Raw genomic sequence first — 7,210 nt, 5'->3', positions numbered from 1 at the left:
GACAGAAATTGTTGTCTCCAATTTGCATGGCTATTTCTAATTTTCAGAGCAGACCTTTGTGTCCTCCTCCCATTGGGAAATACTATGCCACATAATTCATTAATTTTAATTAAGAAAACAATTTGGAAAAAAAACCAAAACCAGCACATTTTGGTACTACGTTTTGAAGTTCACATTCTTCTTTCTTGAAGTGGGAAGAAGAGACAAATTCAGTATGGCAAATTTGAATTTGTATAGTTTTAAAGCCAGAGACATGGAGTCACTCCAAGCGAATATGGAGATCCTAGTTTATTATGCCCATGGGTACTTGTTCATACACAGCACCATCTTATGCTTATGTGCTGAAGAGAAATACTGGTGTTAAGCTAAAGTTGTCACACAATTCAGCAAGGTTTGAAAATAATTGTGGCACAGACAGTTTGGATCTTATCCCAACCCTCAAAGATGTCACACAATTTCCATAAAGCTGAAACTTAAAAGAAAAAAAAAACCCACACCAAACTCCAAAAGAAACACCCCACACCCAGAAACCCCAAAACCCCATAAATTTAAAACTTTGGTTGGTTGTAGACAACAAAATTGAGCAATTCGCTTAAAATAGCAGAGTGGAGAATTCTGGGTAAATACTTTGAAAATAATTTCTATTTTTATTGGTAATAGTCAGGCCAAATTCTGCAGTGTTTCAAAGTTCCAGCTCTCTGCTAACTTTCTTCTGGCAGCCTGTGAGGCTGTTTCCAGCCCTGTTCTCTGCCAGATGGAGTGCAAAGAGGGAAACAGCTGCCTCTGTCTGCCAGGGCACTAGAGACATGTCTAGCCTAAAGTCTGTGAATACTCCTTCCAGAGTAGGAATTGGTGCTATAAAGCACAAAAGAGGCTAGATTTTGTTTCCTTTTGCATCAGGATATCTTTATGTCATTGCACTTCGCCGAAGCAATATAAAGTGAATTGCTATAGATGAGAGTGGCTGACCCAGCACTGCTGTAAAATCATTGGCATTCACATGGAGAACTACCCTGTCAGGCACACTATTTCAAAGGGGGAGGCAGAGTTGGGGGATAAGAGTTGATGTAGGCTAAAAGGAAAAACAAACATTTCCAACCAACTCCTGTCTCACATCCTTCTTTCACACTTCTGAGAATTATTTTGGTTTCTGTATAGTGTCACTATTTCCAGATCCCAAATGCTATTTTTATAGAGCCAGGCATAAGATGCAGTACAGCTAGGGAATATGTTCTTCTCAGACCCCAGACCTATACTCCCAACCTGCAGTTCCCTCCATGCAAAGGCAATTACCCAGCACATGGTTGCCCTGGTTCCTAATACTACTTGTACATTCAGGCTGCATCCATTTGTGAATTGGTTCCTTCATCCTTTCCACTAATGGGGCTCTTTAAAAGCTGAATCCTACTCAAAAAAGAAAGGCAATTTCTAACCCACATTTTGGAGATGGAGGGATGCATAGGTCTGTAAGGGTTCATCTCAAAATGAGCAGCATACCACAGACATCTGTTCTTAGTGTGCCTCTGCTTACAGCCAAGACTCCAGCAGCAGGACAAAACCAGCAGCACTGGTGCCAGCAGTTGGCTGTCAGCCCACTGTCGTCCCAGATGAATATAAGGTTGTGGGGATTATATAATGTTTCTGCAAGTGGTAAAAGAAATGAGAAAACCTCAGCACACCCCTGAACTCCTGAAATTGAAAAGCATCTTGATTTTTTTTTTAGTTATTGATTTTTAAAAAGCGATGACAAAACCCAAATGTTTGATGGGGCTGTGAAGGGAAGAAAGAGGAATGAAATAATACTGCAAAAAGGTATGGGATATTTATTACCACTGCTTGTTCTGCACCTAGTCTGCATTCCTAATGTATTCATCTACTCAAACCAGTAAGAGTTTGGGGTATGCAAGGAATCTTGGTCTGGGTTTAAATTTCATGCTAGTCAAAGTGATTTTTCTTCAATCTATTGTATACTGTATTTGACATATGCCTTTTCTCTCATGAGTGCTTCGTGCTCCAGTAAAGGTAGATTTAATACACTGGACATTGGTGTGAGCTATTTTTGTCTTTTGAATTATAAATCAATTTTTATAAGTCATATTGTACTACTGTTTCTACTAATTTCAGTTTCTTCACAAGCTCTTTGGTCCCACGTTTCATAACTAATGTTTTACTCCAAATGAACAAGGATCTTGAAGACATCGAAAGTGCCTTGACATCGCTCAATAGACCATGACAGCCTCCTTCATTCTTCATATTTCTTGAAGCAGAGACATCCAGTGAAGGAAAAAACACAGAACTGTAGTAAACAGACATCAGAAAAGTGACTCACTGTGTTTTCAGTGATGTGACTGGTGGATTTTCATTGCAGAATTAAGCAGACTAGGGGACTGAGCAATTTACCTAATCAGCCAGTGGAGAGAAGCCCACATTAAAAGAAAATGTTTAGGAAGAGGGAACAGAATTGCCTTTGGGGGACATCTTGTGCCTGATATTTGTGGTGCCAAATGGACCACAGGAAGGTAAAAGCCTGAAAGAGCAAAGACCTGGGATCTGTCTCACACCTGGAATAGAAGCAAAACTTCCAGCCTTGGCTGTCATTCCCACTAGCAGTGGAGCCAGATCCATAGTATGGATGCTGGGTATGAATGGCTTTCTAGGTGACCTCCATGTTGACCAAAGTAATCAAGGTGCATAGATATAGTGCAAACAATGATTCTTTGCTGTGTTTTGTAAATTCCTGTATAACCCTTTTTTCAAATGCTGATTTTTGCCATTAATTTTTATGAGATTAGTTTTAACATTGCAGTTACAGGTATTCTCTTAATATGGCAGAATAAAGCCTGCTCTCTAAATACTTTGCCATTTTAAGTGAAGTGTCAGGACTAAAAACAAAACAAACAAAAACCAGAAAACAGAAAACAAAACAAAAAGGAATGTCACATTACAAATATAATGAAAAAAACAGCAACATCAATCCAGCCAATGAAAAATGTGTTTCTGTTGATGCTCAAGGGCATATGAGAAGTGTTACAATATATTACTGAGGAAATGCACTCAGTCAGACGTACAAATGATAACAATTTGGGGAAAGATTCAAAACATTGTGAAAGAAAGTCCAACAGGCATCAACAAGCAGAACAAATACACTTTCTCAGATACGATGTCTGGGAGGTTTTGCAGTAGCTCATTTTACCATAGGAGGTGATGATATATCAGGAGATAACAATTTTACAATCCCACCCTCTGCAAAAGAAAAGGATATTAAAATTTGCAGTAATGTTGCTCATCTTCCTAGTTTTGGGTACATCAGTCACATTGAATTTTCTGTGTGTCACTGGCTTAATCATACATTTTCACTTGCTACATCTACCACCTGTTGCAAAGAGTAGTTTCCACTTATCTTTTTTGTTTTCTTTTAATAAGTCACATTCAGCTTCATCACAGTCTTTAAATGAAATGATATTTTGTTGTCTTGCATGGTAATAACACTATTTTCTATTCCTACTAAGATTAACTTTTCCCATGCTTTTTTTTCAGTACCTGCTTCATTGTTTTTCTAAGTTACTGAGCATTTTGTGGCACAGCCAGTACTGAACCACTACTGAGAAACTAAATGTTTTCTTCTGCTGCATAGTGACAGGCTCACTGTGGTTAAGGAAAATGCAGTAGCTTTTAGGTGGTGGTGATGTACTTCCCAGTTTGGGTGCTACTTGGCTTTAGAATCTAATTTAAAACCAAGCATGCTAGCAGCAGTGACCTCAGCCCATGCATAATTCAGACCCTATCCTACTTCAGGGAAAGATAAGTGAACTGCTGCCTCAGTACTACTGCTATTATCTCAGGGTCTGATCCAAAGATACTATGCACAATGGAAGAAGTCCTCCAGAAATCAGCATCTTGCTTGCATGGATACTTGTCTAAAGGTTGCAGGGCTGGAACCTCCTCTAGGACCTCTGCCATACAGTTCTTTCTACTGACTCTGCAAAGAACTGACAACAGAGAAAGCAGCCCACTGGGTACATTTGGGTTTTGACTGCTTGTTACTGCTCTCCTGTAAGCATCCTGTTTGAGACTGACGGGGAAAAAGGCTTGTCTCCCTCGATTGCCCTTATGCAGTGTCTATCATTTGGGTCAATCTCTTCAGCCTAGAAGGATCCTTGACTAGGTATACAGTTGTTGGAGCTGTGACTTATTAAAGCATCAGGAGTACTCTGCAAATCTTCAGAAAATGATGAGCTGGAGGGGGGACTGGTCAATGCAGTAGAGGGCAGGACTGTGCTTCTGAATTACCTGGTCAGGCTGAAATAATGGTCTGGCAGGAAACTCACAGAGTTCAAGAATGCACCTCGGGGTGGGATTATCCCATGTACCAGTACAGGCTGGGGTATGACCTGCTAGGAAGCAGCTCTGCATGAAACAACCTGGTGGTCAAGGCGGGCTGCAAGCTGAACAAGAGTCAGCAGTGTTCCCCTCAGCAAAGCAGGCCAACAGCATCCTGGGTTACCTGAGCAAAATTTGGAGCAGCAGGTCTGAGAGGGCAGTCCACTACCGCTATTTAGCACTTGGGAGACCCTTTCTGAAGTGCTCTGTCCAGAATTTTGCTTCTCCAGTGCAGGAAATATGTGGGTCCTGCACACGGCAATGAGGATGGCCAACAGCACTTGATGTGTGGGAAGAAGCTGAAAAGAGATGGGTTAAATTGAGCTCAGAGAGGTAAAGTCTCAAGGAAATCTTACTGTTTCCTTACCAAAGACACAAAAATGGTGGTGCCAGACTCTTCACAGAGGTGCATGGTGATGGGAATGCAGCAATAGGGAAAAGTTGGAACACCCAAAGAGACAGTGGGATTTCCACCCCCGGAAATGTTCAAACCGCAAGTGGACACAACCCTGAGCAGGCTGATGCAATGAGACCTGGTTCTGAGCAGCAGGCTGGGCTAGATGACCATTGAAGGTCACCTTCCAGACTAAATTCCTCTTTCAGCCCATGGGCATAGTGATAGAATGGACAAGAGAGAGAGTGCCAAAGGAAAAACAGAGAAGTCAGAAAGAAAGTGGGGAGAGGGGGAAGTTATAATATTCAAAGCATAAACTGAAGGAAAAAAACCCATCACAACAAAGGGCAAACACTGATGCTGTAATAATGTCCTAAGAAAAAATACCTCTGTCACATTTCTGTTGAGAAATCAGGTGTCATTTTAGAAAGGTACTATTACAATTGTAGCTTTTATAACATCCTTAAGTATCTCAGAAATAAACTACTCATTGGTTGTTTATTTTTTTAATTTTGAATTGTTCTATTTTAAGCTATGAGGAGAATAATGTATTTTAAAAGATACTGTTCAAGTGTAGCACTTAGAAGTTTGCAAATGACAAGATTTAGAGTGATTTAATTCAGCTGTTTCTGCATATGTACTGAATAATGTTGACATACTAATTTAATACATGAGCATGACCTTTGTTTCCAGAGGATTCCTGCCTCTCCAAGGAAATGAAGCAGGCACTCAGTAGTTCTTAGAAGCTTTACAATTTACTTATTCCATTTTACCTCCATACTGACTTTTTATTGAATACAACAATATTAATTCTCTTGGAATACTTCTGTGGTCTTTGTAACTTTAGCATATGGATTCTGATGAACATTGATTAGTATCTCTGTCAGATTTGGATGGTTTTGGGGTTTTGTGCTGGTTTGTTTTTTTTAACCTGTTTCCTAAGAGGGATTTCATGGATCTGATCAAGGTTCATCGAAACTGCCCACTGATGGTAAGAGAAATCTGGGTGCTTTGACCTGATATTTGGGAATATTTAAGAAGCTTGTAATATCTTACATGTCAAAACATCTTTGTGACTCATTTCCTTTGTCAACATGAGCTCCAAACCTGAATTCAAGCAAGTCATTCAGACGTTTCAAAAATGAGTGCTTCGTACATTGGAAATGCACATTGTGTGAAATTACACTGACCCGCAATTTATGTCATCAGCAAAGGTTAGGTCTTCATAGTGACACAGAGGAGATCCTTATCACTTGAACTAATAGCTTCAGTATCTGTTCCTTCCACAGACTGACCCCCCCAGAGAGGAAGGGCAGAGACTTTTCCAGTTGATTTCATATCCATTTGCTATTGAAAAAAAGATGGTCACAGTACTCCTTAAGTCAAATTCCCGAGGCAATGGTGCTTGTTACTTTGTTATGAACTCTGCTATTTCAGTTTTTCCTTGCTGTCTTTTCTCGTTTTGCTTCTGTTTACTTAATCTTTGTTTGTACATTTATGCTGTCTCTGCCTCCTTCTTTCCAGCCCTCCTCGTCCTCCATGAAGCAATCCAGGCTGCTTTCCTAACCCCTGAAACCCATGATGTCTGATGGTGCTTTAGGACCAAGTGGACCTGCCAATATGGGCTGTTTCTCTTGTGCTCCTTGAGCAGAACATCTTTGAGGTGGGTGGACATCTCGTGTTCCTTTTCAGGCCCAGAGTGGGCTCTCCAAGGTCCTTCAGGAACAGTGGGTGGCTGGAAGATGGAGACTGGGGCATGTCCAAGCATCCATTTGCCAATGCACTGTTCATTCAGATGCAGGAGCTGTAAATGGATGTAGCATGCTCACTACAGATGAAATCTTCAGAGAATTTGAGATGCAAACACACCTCTCCCAAGCATAGAAACTGTAGTAGGGTATGTAGGGTGGCTGGGTTTGAGTTTTGAGGAGGGCTGTACACTGCATATCAAATTTGTGCTTCCCACTGAGAGCCCTGAAGTGTGTGGTTTTTGTAGACAGTGAAAATACTCATTTTTCAGACTCAATATGAGTGAACTTTAGCTGGAACTTAAAAAAAATAAATCAAAAATCAACCTGAGGCAGGTATCTTGCAGTGGCAACTCCAGCCCAAACAGCAAAGGTTTAATAAAGCAAAAACAAATTGAGTTTTGTACAGAAAGTGCTGGCAACATTAACTGTAGGCACCAGTGCTATTTCTATATATAATATCCCAAGTTTTCATGTATAATAGTAAAATGTTGACATTTTCTCATTTTTACAAAGTACTAGAACAGAACCATGATTCTGCATTTCAAACAGTTTTGAGATAGTGTGCTTAGCATGACACATATATGCTCTTTATCAATTTTAAAATCCTTTCTCATTTGTTTTAATTGTATTTACTATGTTCTTTCAATAACTAACATTTTACAATTGAGGGGCAATAAAAACATGA

At 40.1% G+C, this 7,210-nt stretch overlaps 1 long non-coding RNA gene across 1 annotated transcript; it reads left to right on the top strand.

Moving 5' to 3' along the window:
• The first annotated feature begins 1,638 nt into the window (after positions 1–1,638).
• LOC133211688 (uncharacterized) lies at positions 1,639–2,324 on the top strand. Its single transcript, XR_009725259.1, has 2 exons — positions 1,639–1,812; positions 2,137–2,324. It is a non-coding gene; the product is annotated as an uncharacterized LOC133211688 (long non-coding RNA).
• Positions 2,325–7,210: the final 4,886 nt, after the last annotated feature.

The sequence above is a fragment of the Neopsephotus bourkii genome, unplaced genomic scaffold (genome assembly GCF_033783945.1).
Source record: "Neopsephotus bourkii isolate Nb327-2 ecotype Australia unplaced genomic scaffold, CSIRO-AGI_Nbou_v1 NB_653, whole genome shotgun sequence".
In the NCBI taxonomy this organism is placed as follows: Eukaryota; Metazoa; Chordata; class Aves; order Psittaciformes; family Psittacidae; genus Neopsephotus; species Neopsephotus bourkii.
This window is presented reverse-complemented; position numbering and strand designations above follow the sequence as displayed.